Raw genomic sequence first — 15238 nt, forward strand, 5'->3', positions numbered from 1 at the left:
CTTAACCCCGTCTTCTGGCTTCCTATATCCCTTCTGTGCCTTTGGTGGGACATCACCTTCTACATGCTAGAACATGGATAGTGACAACATGGTTAGATCTGTGTACTTAGTGGTCTTTGCATGAACCTGGAACTCCTATTTAAAGGTCAGTGGGTGAGTGGGAGAAAAGTGGCACAGAGACAGAAAAAGTGCATTCTCCCTATGGTGCCTCAGCTCTGACGGGACAAATCAACTCAGATGTGTAGATGATGCTGAGGAGTACACAGCATGTGTCACCATTGGCGGCTGAATCCATGCAGGCTCAAATGCATGGATGACAGTACAATAAAATAATTCTGATTATTACCTGCCCCTCAAACCCAAAAATGACTAACTTATTTTTCTGAAACTCAGATCACCAAGGGGAGAAACTGCTATGAGTATGTGGATGGAAAGGACAAATCTCGGGCCAACTGGATGAGGTAAGGCCAATAGGTTTCGGGTTCCAGCAGGGACACTCATCTCTCTCAAGCTCGGCTTCTTTCCTCCTCAGCATGCCTCCCTCGATGGTTTTTACACTCTCTGCTCCCCTTACAATGTTCTTTCTTATTATGAACATCCAGGAAAAAAGAGGTAAAGTAAAAACATTACCATTTTTTAATCAAAAAACTAAATCTCTATGATAGACAAAATTGGGGCACCAGGATAAACCCTGAGGAGCCTAGATTCATTGGGGATGCTGGATTCACACTTTAATTTATCTAATCAGCATTTATTAAGCATTTGCTGTACTCTAGTTTAGAAAATGGAGTACATCTCATGAATAGATCACACAACCCATGCCCTTGTGAAGGACTATTGCAAGCATAAATGAAACATTTGATTATAGTAGAAGTACACAAGGCCAAGACAATGTAAAGCAAGGGACCTTTAATCTGTGAGGACAGGAATTCTTCCCAGCTTCAGTGAAATTAAAACCTGAAGCCTGAGAAGTGAGCTGCAGGGTGGTCATGGACCTCTGTGCTGCATGGACCAGCCCCTTTCCATGAAGGTTCTTGTTTTATTAGAGGATAAGAATAGGGATATGCTGTTATTATTGTGTATTATCATGCAAGGCCAAAGGAACACCTAAGTTTCTATGGGAACCCAGGGAGGCAGGTGAATGGCACCTGGGTAAACTATGGGAGATTAGAAAAAGGTCTTTCAAAAGAAGATAGACTTGGGGTGATTATAGAATGATGTGAGCTAATCTAGAAGCAGAGTACATGATTGATCAAACACCAAATTCTGTGGTATAAGTAGAAATCGATTGAGAGTTTAGAGAAGTGAGAAGTCAGTGTTTTATGGCCAATCATGGTGGAGGTAAGTCTGTAATTGGGCTTTGAAGAATGGTTAAGTAGGCAAGGGGGGAAAAGCATTCCAGGCAGGATGAGCACCATAAGCAGGACTTGGAGAAAGAGGCTTAGGTATGAACAGCAGGTTCCTGGAGGAGGATAACGGCATGGCCAGTCACAGCATGGGGGCCTTGACCATCTGGTGACAAGCCCAACACGGCCCTGGCAGGTAGTGGAGACTCACTGCCTGTTATTTTCTGTCCCTTTGTCTGCCTCAACCCCAGGTATGTGAACTGTGCCCGGGATGATGAGGAGCAGAACCTGGTGGCCTTTCAATACCACGGGCAGATCTTCTATTGAAATTGCCAGGTCATCTGGCCAGGCTGTGAACTGCTGGTCTGGTACGGGGATGAATATGGCCAGGAGCTGGGTATCAAGTGGGACAGCAAGCGGAAGAAAGAGCTCACGGCAGGGAGAGGTAGGCACCACATTATTCTTTAAAAAGGACAGAAAAGAAAGAATTCTCCTTGGGAATTTTCATGGTACAACTGTTAAGTAGAGTAAAATGCAGTCTGAAGTCAGAAAAATTTCAAATCAGGTGTTTCTGAAATTAAGGCTTTGTTTTATATGCATTTGACTTTTAGGGACAATTTATATTTTAAACTTTTTGTTCTCATTTTATTTTTTTAACTACTTTATATGCAAAATATATAATAACATATAGTCCTGACAGGCTTAGAGACAAAGAACAAGTTCTCAAGCACCTACCGGCTGTTTCAACAAGGCAGTTTCTTCTGGCTCTTTTAATTATTTCTTAATTTCTTCCGTATTTCTAAATAACATACATATGTTGTTTTTCATTCATTCATTATTTCAATTAGTTGTCATGTGAATTCTTACTCTGTGCCAGACAATGTTTGAGGAACAGGAAATATGGATAGAACAAAATGATCAGAATAAGTGCTATTGAGCAGCTGACATGTGAGTTAGGGAAACACGCAGACACACACAGGCATGTGCATAAAATGAGATACTCATTCATGCTTTCAAGAAAACTAAGCCAGAAAAGTGCCTAGAGATCATCATGAGGGGAGGGAGGGTATGGCAGGGAACATGAGGGAAGGTTCCTCTCAGGACATAACATTTGAGAGGTTCAGAGTTGTGCTCAAATGTCTCCAGGCAGAAGGAGCAGCTCGTGCAACAGCTCTGAGGCGGGAGAGAGTGAGGGTGTTTGAGGAATGGCTGAGACCACCCAGGTGAAGGAAGCAGAGAAGAGAGCAGAGGTCAGAGAGATACACAGAAGCCTGGACATGTAGTGCCCATGATACCTGCCAAGACACTGGGGATTTTCCTGAGATGGAAACAATTGTGGACTTTGAGTTAATTTTCAGAAAATAATCTGCAGTGTGTAATCCCCTCAGACGCCACATCAGTCTCCAGGTAAGAGAGGATGGTGGGTTGGATAAAGATGGGAGTCAGGAGGAAAGAAGTCTGATTAGGGATACAATTGAAACAGAACTTCCTATTAAATTTGAAATGTGTTAAGACTGAATGAAATACCTCAAGTAGGAATACTTGATGTGTCACCCAAGGAAGAACATATTTTTATTTTATGATTTGTGGACACTGAGATGGAAGCAATCCATAATCTAGTTTAGGCAGCAGGAACCAGAGTCCTTTACTCAAGGGGGCCTGGACCACTCTGAATCCCACTTCCTGATGGAGAACCAGGTACACAAGAGTCCTCAATTAGATGTCTTTGACTGGGGAGACTCAAACTCAGGTGTACTTACACATGCTCTTTAACTCTACACTGCCTTCTACATTTGTGCATCTCCAGACGAAGTGGTTCCTGACTTACTAGATCCTTTTCCCCTCATAAGAAAAGTCACTAAGGATGAGTCCATCCATAATAGCCCCTTTTCGTGTTGCTATAACACAATACCTGAGACTGGATAATTTATAAAGAACAGAGTTTTATTTAGCTTATGATTCTGGGACAGCTGCACCTGGCATGAGCCTCAGGCTGCTTCTACTCATGGTGGAAAGTGGTAGGCAGCTGGCGGGTACAAGCGGCAAGAGGAAGCAAGAGAAAGAGATGGGGGAGGTGCTAGGGTCTTTTAAGCAACCAGCCCTCATGGAAACTAATAGAGTGAGAACTCACTCATTACTGCCACCTTCCGGGGAGAACAGTAATTCATTCATGAGGGATCTGCCCCCATGATTCAAACAGCTCCCAACACTGCCATATTGGGGATCAGATTTTCACATGAGTTTTGGGGGGACAACACATCCAAACTCTATCACCATCTATGTAATCCAGAGTTATTATTTCTCAGTAGAATAAAATAGCTGCAGATGCTCTATCAGGAAAAATACCCAGAGATTATGGAGAGAAGAGGATATGATATGACCTAGAAGATAATTGTAGTGTGTGTGGGGGGGAAGTCACTGCAGTTCCTTCTGTACAAAGCCTGAAGCTGCCTCTGATGCTATTGAAGGTCCCTGGTTTGGCTGATCCATAGACAAGGCCTTTGATGTGGGCTTTCTAGATTTCTGAGGAAGATGTAGTAAACAAAAACAGAATGAAAAATAGACTGTAAAGGAATGCTCGGTGGGAGACAGCTTGTATTAACACATGAGGAATGATTAGTGGAGCAGGCCTTACCATACAACAAAGCAGATGGCCCAGTTGTCTACACCTCCCCTGACCAAAACCTTCTTCTTTCAGTGGAACCAAAGCCAGAGATCCACCCTTGTTCTTCATGCCCTCTGGCCTTCTCCAGTCAGAAATTCCACAGGCAACATGTGGAACACAATCACTCCTCTCCAACCTTCCCAGAGACATCTGCAAGAGAACATCTCCAGCCAGGAGATCTCTGTGCAGTGGGTCAGAATCAGGAGCAGCAACATCCGGATCCACACAGCTGGAATGATGAGGCCGAAGGTCAAGAGGCCAAAGAAAGGTCCAACCCTTATATAAGAGGACAAGGCACAGGAGGATTTCAAGCACATTTTCCAGCCCGCCCAAAGGCCAAATGGGGAGTTCTAGGGAGAGTGAGATGGAAGAAGAGTCCAGAACAGGCCAGAAGGTGAATCCAGAGAACACAGGCAAGTTATCTGTGGGGGTAAGAATCTCAAGAATTGCAAAAGTCAAGTGTGGAGAGTGTGGGAGAGGCTTCAGTAACAAGTCAGGCCTCATCTGACACCAGAGGACACACACAGGGGAGAAGCCCTATGTTTGCAGGGAGTGTGGGAGAGGCTTTGGCTGTAAGTCACACCTCATGCGACACCAGAGGACACACACAGGGGAGAAGCCCTATGTTTGCAGGAAGGGCAAGTGAGTCAGCAGTAAAACCACATCTCAACAGAGAGTGTGTGGCCACCACACACCTCCACAACCCAGCACTGAGGGAACTTCAGAGAACTTCTCTTGACCTCTCATATTCCCCAGGAGTGTAGAGACAGATGTGACCGATCAAACACACCCTCCATTTTCATGACCAGAGATGAGGCAGAAAATGTGGGAGGCAGGGGTTCCTTAAGGGTTCATGGTCTGTGGACGGGTGCGGATCCCCTCCATGTCCCACTTGGCTCCCCTCCATGTCCTTCTGGCCTCCTGTTCCAATAAACATCATCCCCAGACAAAGCTACAGTGCAGGCTGTGTACCTTGTTCTCAGTCCCAAAGGTGGGAGAGTCCAGGAGGCCACGGAGAACTTGGACTCTCAGCTGGGTCTCATGGGAACCAAGCCCTGCTTAAATCACCTCCTGGGCCCAGGGAGAGAACCAGGGGAGGACATGGAGACTGAGATGGGCCAGGAGGGGCCCGCCTCCACCAGCACCCCCTTGGCCTTTCCTGTTTCCTCTGATCTCTGTAGCCTTAGAGGCAGAAGCCAGGCAGGGACGTGAGTGGGAACTCAAGAGACAAGGAAAAGGAGTCAGGAAACCAGTTCCCCGAGCCCCCAACCCCTTCTCTATGGGTCCAGTCTTAGGCTGGGTATCAGGCATCATAGCAGAGGGGGCAATTGCAGCCCCAGGATCTGGGGCATGTTTACAGAGCAAGGCTTCGGTGGTGGGGTGGGCCCAAACCCTGTAATCACAGAGCCCTCCCCAGCTGTGGGCTCTTGGTCCCTGATCCTCCAGCTCCTGGAAACAGCGTGAGGGGGGTGGGAGGAGACCACTGCGGTCTTGGTCTGAGGCTGCCCGACATATAATTTGCATATGCTCCTGGGTAGGTCATCTCCCCCAGACCCAAACGTTCTACCTGTAAAATGAAGTCTCTGGAATTGGGGAGAGGGAGGCGGGGCCTGGAGAAGGGAAGGAGTCATGGGACAAATCTGCCTGGGCAGATACCCAGGAGGAGAATGCTCTAGGAGGTGGTAGATGGATGGAGTCATGGGAGTAACATTTTGGGGACTCCACTGTGACCTGTCTGAAGCTGGGGAGCTTGGGATGGGGTATAAAAGGCTGGTGTCCAGGGCCAGGGTTCCACAGAGGAGCAGGGGGGAGATGGGGATGGTGCCCCCTCCTCTGCTCCTCCTTCTGCCCCTGGTCCCTTCTGGGAGTGAATCCTCACACAGAGAAGAAAACCATGTCTCTGCACAGACTGAGTGTGTCTTCAGTGAGAGGCCGGTGGGCACTGGGGAGAAAGCTACTGATCCTGTGCCGGGTGGGCTCTGAGCATTGGGGGCACTGCCCAACATGGAGGCCCCATAGGTCTCAAGGCCCTGTCCAGGCACAGCTCCAGGGAGCTAGGTGGGCAGCCCACAGGTTCAAACTTGAAGACCTCTTTCCCTCAGGGCTGTGACTGGCATACAGCATTGGACGTGGGAGCCAATTTCTGATCAGATTCTGCTGTTGAGAGAGAGAGAGTTGGTGAGTTCACAGAAAAACAACAGGCTGACCTGGAGTTGGCAAGTGCATCACAAGCAATGAAGTTGTGATGAAACCCAGAGTCTCGAAAACAGCATTTAAGTCCTCTAAGAAAAGTGCTAAAAGTAATCCCTGCAGATGTGTCGTGGCTGTCCTGATGTGCTCAGAATGCTGAGGAAGGAAATCAAAGGTTGACGAAACATCCACCTGCCTGTTGAGGGTTACAGGATTGAAACAACGTGCTGGAGACTGACTGCACTGGACATATTACAAGGTAATATGGGGAATTTTAAACAAGTGCTGGAGCAAATTGGGATCCTAGAAAAATGCAACTGAGTACAGGAAACACTGGCCTCAGCCCTTTCAAGTTAAGGAAGGGTTTGAGGTTACCTGAGAACCAACCCTGACCACAACCATGATATCCAGCCCTAAACCTCGAGGCATAATCCTAACATTAACCCGTGCAATACTGGCGTCTCTGTCCCTACAGTTCCCATCAACAGAACGAACCCACCCCCATGGGTTCACAGAGCCCTGGGGTGTTGGGGTGGGGATGGGGGGCCACACAGCTCTGGACCTGGAACCATTTCTCAAAACTTCTGTCTGCATCTTGCTGTCTACATTGCTTGTTTCCTTTCAGTAGATGAGAGTGGAAGCCAGACTGAGAAGGGGCCTCCACCTGGATCACAGGTAGCCCTGAACCCTATGACGACCACATAAGAATTTCAAATCAACTAGCCAGAATGAAAAAGAAGCATCCTGAGAGTGTCTGCAGTGCAGCCAGGGATGGCAGTCACTGGACCATGCCAGGTGTTGGGATTGAGGTGTCTGGGCACCCACATTCCCCTGGGTGGATCTTGTCACCACAATCTACCCGTTGTCCAATCTGACCCTCAGCAATGTACCCATGGTGCCCGGAGATGGGCAGGAATGGTCAGCACATCTCAGAAGTAACCCAAGTGTCCCCCAGCTGATGACCTGCAGAGAGCTGACACTGAGGACATCGGCCTGACCTTGTCCTAAACTCCATGTGTGTCGACCCAATTAAGGTCAGAAGCAGCCAGTGATTGCTGCTTCTTGCAGCCAGTGACATCGATAATATTGTGATAGATGGAAAAGTACATGAGAGAAGAGAGTTCAATTGTGTGTATAATGAGAGATATACAGTGAGAGATGTAAAGTGAGATATGCTGAGATATTTATATAGTGAGATATATAATGAGATATTTTTATAGTGAGATGTTTATATAGTGAGATATGCGTATAATGAGAGGATTATACAGTGAGAGATACATAATGAAATAAATAAATAGTAAGGTTTTTATATAATGAGAGATACACAGTGAGAGATATATAGTGAGATATTTATACAGTGAGAGAGATATATAGAGGTGTATATGTATTTGTACATAAGCACACTTACATAAAAGTCTCCATTTCTTGGCAAATTATCCAAGAACTCAGCCAGTCTGTGGCAAAATTTAGTCACAGACCCTGGTGTATTAGCCCATTTTTGTGTTGCTGTAACAGAATACCTGAGACTGGGTAATTTATAATGGAAAGAGTTTTATTTGGCTTAGGATTCTGGGACAGCTGCATCTGGCGCAGGCCTCCGGCTGCTTCTACTCATGGAGGAAAAGCAGCAGCAGCTGGCGGGTACCAGCAGATCACATGGTGGGAGGAAGCAAGACAGAGAGAGAGAGAGACAGTCAGGCTCTCCTCTTCTTTTAAAGCCCTCAGAAACACGCCCCTGAGCACCATTTTTAATCCATTCACTACTGCATGGTCCTACAATCCAGTCACCTCTTTAAGGTTCCAACTTTCAATTACCATAATAGGATTTCCCACCCTCTTAACAGTCAGAGTGGGGGCTAAGTTTATTTATTTATTTATTTATTTTGTTAATTTTATTTTGTCAATATACAATGTTGTTGATAATTGTGGCCCATTACTGAAAACTCCCTCCCTCCTCTCTCTCCCCTCTCCCTCCCAACAATGTCCTTTCTGTTTGCTCATCGTATCAACTTCAAGGAATTATAGCTATTTTATCTCCCCCCCACGCCGTTTTTTTTTTTTTTTTTTGCTTGTGTGTGTGTGTGTGTGTGTGTGTGTGTGTGAATTTATTTATCTATTTTTAGCTCCCACCAATAAGTGAGAACATGTGGTATTTCTCTTTCTGTGCCTGACTTGTTTCACTTAATATAATTCTCTCAAGGTCCATCCATGTTGTTGCAAATGGCACTATTTCATTCCTTTTTATAGCAGAGTAGTATTCCATTGTGTGGATATACTGCATTTTCCGTATCCACTCATCCGATGATGGACATTTGGGCTGGTTCCAACTCTTGGCTATTGTAAAGAGTGCTGCGATGAACATTGGGGAACAGGTATACCTTCGACTTGGTGATTTCCATCCCTCTGGGTATATTCCCAGCAGTGGGATAGCTGGGTCATATGGAAGATCTATCTGGAATTGTTTGAGGAACCTCCATACCATTTTCCATAGAGGCTGCACCATTTTGCAGTCCCACCAAAAATGTATGAGAGTTCCTTTTTCTCCGCAACCTCGCCAGCATTTATTGTTCAGAGTCTTTTGGATTTTAGCCATCCTAACTGGGGTGAGATGGTATCTCAGTGTAGTTTTGATTTGCATTTCCCGGATGCTGAGTGATGTTGAGCATTTTTTTATATGTCTGTTGGCCATTTGTATATCTTCCTTAGAGAAATGCCTACTTAGCTCTTTTGCCCATTTTTTAATTGGGTTGCTTGTTTTTTTCTTGTAAAGTTGTTTGAGTTCCTTGTATATTCTGGATATTAATCCTTTGTCAGATGTATATTTTGCAAATATTTTCTCCCACTCTGTTGGTTGTCTTTTAACTCTGTTAATTGTTTCTTTTGCTGTGCAGAAGCTCTTTAGTTTGATATAATCCCATTTGTTTATTTTTCCTTTGGTTGCCCGTGCTTTGGGGGTCGTATTCATGAAGTCTGTGTCCAGTCCTATTTCCTGAAGTGTCTCTCCTATGTTTTCTTTAAGAAGTTTTATTGTTTCAGGGTGTGTATTTAATTCTTTAATGAATTTTGAGTTGACTTTAGTGTATGGTGAAAGCTGTGGGTCTAGTTTCATTCTCCTGCATATTGATATCGAGTTCTCCCAGCACCATTTGCTAAAGAGGCAGTCTCTTCCCCAGAGTATAGGCTCGATGCCTGTGTCAAAGGTCAGATAGCTGTAGGTGTGTGGGTTGATTTCTGGATTCTCAATTCTAATCCATTGATCAGTGTGTCTGTTTTTATGCCAGTGCCATACTGTTTTGGTTATTATAGCTTTGTAGTATAGTTTAAAGTCAGGTGGTGTTATGCCTCCAGCTTTATTTTTTTTGCTCAGCGTTGCTTTGGCTATGCGTGGTCTTTTGTTATTCCACATAAATTTCTGGATAGTTCTTTCCATTTCTGAGAAAAATGTCATTGGACTTTTGATGGGGATTGCATTAAATTTGTATATCATTTTGGGTAGTATGGACATTTTCACTATGTTGATTCTTCCAATCCAAGAGCATGGGATATCTTTCCATCTTCTTGTATCCTCTCTAATTTCTCTCAGCAGTGGTTTGTAGTTCTCATTATAGAGATTTTTCACATCCTTGGTTAACTCAATTCCTAAGTATTTTATTTTTTTTGGTGGCTGTTGTAAATGGGCAGGCTTTCTTGATTTCTCTTTCTGCATGTTCACTATTGGAGAATAGAAATGCTACTAATTTTTGTGTGTTGATTTTGTATCCTGCTACTGTGCTGAAGTCATTTATCACCTCCAAGACTTTTTTTTTTTTTTTTTTTTTTTTGTAGAGGCTTTAGGCTGTTCGATATATAGGGTCATGTCATCTGCAAACAGGGACAGTTTGACTTCACCTTTTCCAATCTGGATGCCCTTTATTTCCTTCTCTTCTCTGATTGCTCTGGCTAGTACTTCCAACACTATGTTGAATAGGAGTGGTGAGAGTGGGCATCCTTGTCTAGTTCCTGTTCTTAAAGGAACAGCTTTCAGCTTTTCCCTATTCAGGATGATATTGGCAGTGGGTTTATTATATATGGCTTTAATTATTTTGAGATGCTTTCCCTCTATACCTAACTTATAGAGGGTCTTTGTCATGAATGAGTGTTGAATTTTATCAAATGTTTTTTCAGCATCTACAGAGATGATCATATGGTCCTTGTGTTTGATTTTATTAATATGGTGTATCACATTTATTGATTTGCATAAGTTGAACCAACCTTTCATCCCTGGATGAATCCCACTTGATTGTAGTTAATAATTTTACGTATGTGTTGCTGTATTCTGTTTGCTAGTATTTTAGTGAGGATTTTTGCATCTATATTCATCAAGGATATCGGCCTGTTGTTTTCTTTTCTGGTTATGTCTTTACCTGGTTTTGATATCAGGATGATGTTTGCTTCATAGAAAGAGTTAGGGAGACTTGCGTCTGTTTCAATCTTTTGGAATAGTCTGTAAAGAATTGTGTCAATTCCTCTTTGAATGTTTGGTAAAATTCTGCTGTGAATCCATCTGGTCCTGGGCTTTTCTTTGTTGGGAGCTTTCTGCTAACTGCTTCAATCTCCTTTATTGTTATTGGTCTGTTCAGATTTTCTGTATCTTCATGGCTCAGTTTTGGGAGCTGGTGTGTGTTCAGAAATTTATCCATTTCCTCCAGATTTTCAAACTTGTTGGTGTATAGTTGTTTATAGTAGTCTTGAATGATTCCTTGTATTCCAGATGAATCAGTTGTAATATCTCCTTTTTCATTTCTAATTTTTGTTATCTGAATCTTCTCTCTTCCTTTTTTTTTTTTTTTTTTTTTTTTAGCCATGCTAATGGTTTGTCAATTTTATTTTTCTTTTCAAAAAACCAACTTTTTGATTCATTGATCTTTTGTATTGTTTTTTGGGTTTCAATTTCTTTAAGTTCTGCTCTGATCTTAATGATTTCTTTCCGTCTGCTAACTTTAGGTTTGGATCGTTCTTGATTTTCTAGATCTTTAAGGTGAAGTGTTAGGTTGTTCACTTGCCATCTTTCCATTCTTCTGAGGTGAGCATTTAATGCAATAAATTTCCCCCTTAATACCGCTTTTGCAGTATCCCACAGGTTTTGGGATAATAATAATGATGTATCATTATTTTCATTAGTTTCAATAAATGTTTTGATTTCCTGCTTGATTTCTTCTTGGACCCATATGTCATTAAGTAGAATGCGGTTTAATTTCCATGTGTTTGTGTAGTTTCCAGAATTTTGTTTGTTATTGATTTCTAGTTTTAATCCATTATGGTCTGACAAGATACATGGGATAATTCCAATTTTTTTGAATTTGTTGAGACTTGATTTATGACCCAATATGTGATCTATCCTGGAGAATGATCCATGTGCTGATGAGAAGAATGAATATTCTGAGGTTGTTGGGTGGAATGTTCTGTAGATATCTGCCAAGTCCAACTGGTCTAGAGTATTTTTTAGATCTTGTGTTTCTCTGCTGATTCTTTGCCTAGATGATCTGTCCTATATTGACAGTGGGGTGTTCAGGTCCCCTGCTATTATGGTAGTAGTGTCTATTTCCTTCTTTAGTTCTAATAGAGTTTGTTTTATAAATCTGGCTGCTCCAACATTGGGTGCGTACATATTTATGATTGTTATGTCTTCTTGATGGATCAGTCCTTTTATCATTATATAGTTCCCTCGTCGTCTCTTTTTATGGTTTTTAGTTTAAAGTCTACTTTGTCAGATATAAGAATAGCTACTCCAGCTCGTTTTTCTTTTCTGTTTGCATGGTAAATCTTTTCCCATCCTTTCACTCTTAGTCTATGTGAGTCTTTATAGGTGAGGTGGGTGTCTTGAAGGCAGCGTATAGTTGGGTCCTCCTTTTTAATCCAGTCAGCAAGTCTGTGTCTTTTGATTGGGGAATTTAAGCCTTTTACATTATGAGTTGTTATTGAATAGTGTTGGTTTATTCCTAGCATTTTGTTGATTGTTGTTTGGTTGGCTTCAGTGTCTTTTGTTCCTTGCTTTCTGATTTACTGTTTGTTTTCTGTGTTTGTTGGTTCCTTAGGTTGCAGATAGCCTTTTTGTTTGTTTGTTTTCTCTTCATGAATGCCATTTGTATTATACTAGTGGCTTTAGATTTTTCTTGGGTTTTTACGGCAGTGGTAGTTATTTTTCAGGAACCAAACCCAGTACTCCCTTGAGAATTTCTTGTAAGGGTGGTCGTGTGGTGGTGAACTCCCGCAGTTTATGTTTATCTGAGAAATATATTATTTGCCCTTTATTTCGGAAGGATAGCCTTGCAGGGTAGAGTATTCTTGGCTGGCAATCTCTCTTTTAGTGTTTTGAATATATCATCCCTTTCCTTTCTGGCTTTTAGGGTTTGTGATGAAAAGTCTGATGTTAGTCTGATTGGGGCTCCCTTATAGATGATTTGATGCTTCTCTCTTGCAGCTTTTAAGATTCTCTCTATGTCTTTGAGTTTTGCCAATTTGACTATAACGTGTCTTGGAGAAGGCCTTTTTGAGTTGAATACATTTGGAGATCGTTGAGCTTCCTGGATCTGAAGATCTGTGATTTTTCCTATACCTGGGAAGATTTCTGCCACTATTTTGTTGAATATGTTTTCAATGCAATTTCCTTTTTCCACCCCTTCTGGAATACCCATGAGTCGGATATTTGAGCGCTTAAGGTTATCTGATATCTCTCTCAGATTTTCTTCAATGCCTTTGATTCTTTTTTCTTTCTTTCTTTCTTTTTCTTTTCTTTTTCTTTTTTTTTTTTTTGACTGCTTGTGTTATTTCAAACAGCCCATCTTCAAGTTCAGAGGTTCTCTCTTCAAGTTCCACAAGCCTGTTGGTTAAGCTCTCCGTTGTGTTTTTTATTTCCCTGAATAACTTCTTCAGTTCGGCAAGTTCTGCTACATTTTTTTTCAGGGCATTGATTTCCTTGTACATTTCCTCTTTCAGGTCCTGTATACTTTTCCTCATTTCATCATGATGTCTAGCTGAGTTTTCTTGTATCTCATTCAGTTTCCTCAGAATTATCACTTGAAATTCCTTGTCAGTCACTTCAAGGGCTTCTTGTTCTATAGGATCTAGAGCTTGAGATTTATTATCTTTTGGTGGTGTACTTTCTTGATTTTTTGTATTTCTATCTTTTCTTTGTTGTTTATTCATTGTGGCAGGGGGTTTCACAGTCCACAGGTTTGGCACTATTGACTGACTAAGATGTTGCTGTGGTTGCCAATTTGGTATCGCTACCTCAGTGACTCCCTGTTCCTGTGTGCTCTGTTCCGGGCTGCTGGGATGCACCGAGGCACCGCAGAGCGTGTGGTCTCTGCAGAGCTTCCCCTTCCCCTGCAGGATGTCTCCCTGCCCTGTGTGCGCTAGGCGGGGCTTGGGATGGAGCCGGGTGGCGGTGGTGAAGACTACCTGCTGCTGGATTGTGCAGCAGCAGCGTGGACCCTGTGGAGTTCCCGCCTCCCCTGCCAGACGTCTCCCCGCTTTGTATGCACTGGGCTGAGCTGGGAATGAAGCTGGGTGGCAGCTGTGAAGCCTACCAGTTGGATCACGCAGTGGCGGCCCTGCAGGGCATGTGGTCTCCATGGAAATTCTGCCTCTCCCACTGGACGTCTCCCTTTCTCGGCCGCCAGTTGAATTGCTTCCAGCTCCAGGGACGGGCAGGTGGAGGCGGGGGGTGGGGGTCAGAAGCTGTGGTCACCGCTGCAGCCTGGGGTGACACACGCTGTTCATGCCTCCATGTTTCCACTTCTGCGGCTACGGCTGAGACGCGGGCTGCGGCGAACCGGGGGGTCCCTTGCTTGCGTTGGGGGAAGATTCCCGGTCCTCGGCAGGGTAAAGACACCCTTTCGAAGCCGTTCCTTTGCGCTGACTCTGCTACAGCTGCATCCGGCGCGGGCCTCAGGCTGCTTCTACTGGTGGCGGAAAAGCGGCAGGCACCTCTCCTCTTCCGCCATCTTGACCTCCCTAAGTTTCTAATTCATAAAACTTGGGGGACACAATTCAAGCTGCAATGAGTTGGCGGGGGGCATGATTCGATCCACTACACCTGGCGTCGTGGCTCAAGCTCTGCTGAGGTAGCCCCTGTCCGGTGATGGCAGATCCCCTGGACTGCTGACGCCCTGCACGCTCGGCTTCCCACCTGCTGAGAGGCTCCGTCTGGCTCGCGGAGAGGGTGAAGGATGCAGTCAGAAGGTGGACACTCGGGAACCACCTAAAGTAGGGGCAAACCTCCCGTCTGCCAGCTGCCCACTTTCTACACCTGCACCCCAGCTGTCACTCTGCTGCACCAACACCTGCCCCTCAGCTGTCGCTCTGCAGGACCTACACCTGCACCCCACCCTCAGGCTGCCATCTGAGCCGAATGCTGGCGGATGGGACCAAGAGGAGCCGGACGGTGGCGAGTGAAGTCGAGCGGTGGCGGGTGGAGCCAAGCGGTGGCGGATGGGACCGAGTGGAGCCGAGCGGTGACGGGTGTGGCGGGTGGGCGGGGTGGCGCCGGCAGAGAGCGGGGCGTTGGACTGGGGTAGCTGCGCGGCTGCTGGGCCCCGGGGAGCAGGTGGCCCGGGGCGCGCGGCGGTGCCCGGGCGCTGGGAGGCTCACGGCGGCCGTCGCGCAGTCTCTGGCAGAGCATGGCCCTGGGCGGCGCCCCGGTTGCCCCTGTCGCTCCTTGGCTCCCTCCCCGTCCTGACTCCCGCCCCCGACCGCGCCTGGCACACGTCCCCGGGGCTCACTATGCGGTGTGGCTGCGGCCCAGGGTCCCGGGCTCCCGGGCTCCAGGCTTCGCCACCCCACAGCTGTGTGGACCCGGCCCGCAGGGTCCAGAGACGGGCCGCACGCACCGCGACCCGGGGTCCGCCGCTCCGCCCGCGGGTCAAGAGGGCTCTCGCGGACACCTGCTCTCTGCCGTTTGGCCACCCGAGTATGGATGGACACGACGCCCTCACAGCCGCGCTCCTTCTGGGACCATTAGTCCTACTCGCTGCTGCAGCCCGAGGGTCCCCTGGCC

General features: G+C 45.4%; 1 pseudogene; it reads left to right on the top strand.

The window, feature by feature from the left end:
• LOC134369081 (histone-lysine N-methyltransferase PRDM7-like) overlaps positions 1–14920 on the top strand; it is a 31263-nt pseudogene extending 16343 nt beyond the window's left edge.
• Positions 14921–15238: the final 318 nt, after the last annotated feature.

The sequence above is a fragment of the Cynocephalus volans genome, unplaced genomic scaffold (genome assembly GCF_027409185.1).
Source record: "Cynocephalus volans isolate mCynVol1 unplaced genomic scaffold, mCynVol1.pri scaffold_35, whole genome shotgun sequence".
Taxonomy (NCBI): Eukaryota; Metazoa; Chordata; class Mammalia; order Dermoptera; family Cynocephalidae; genus Cynocephalus; species Cynocephalus volans.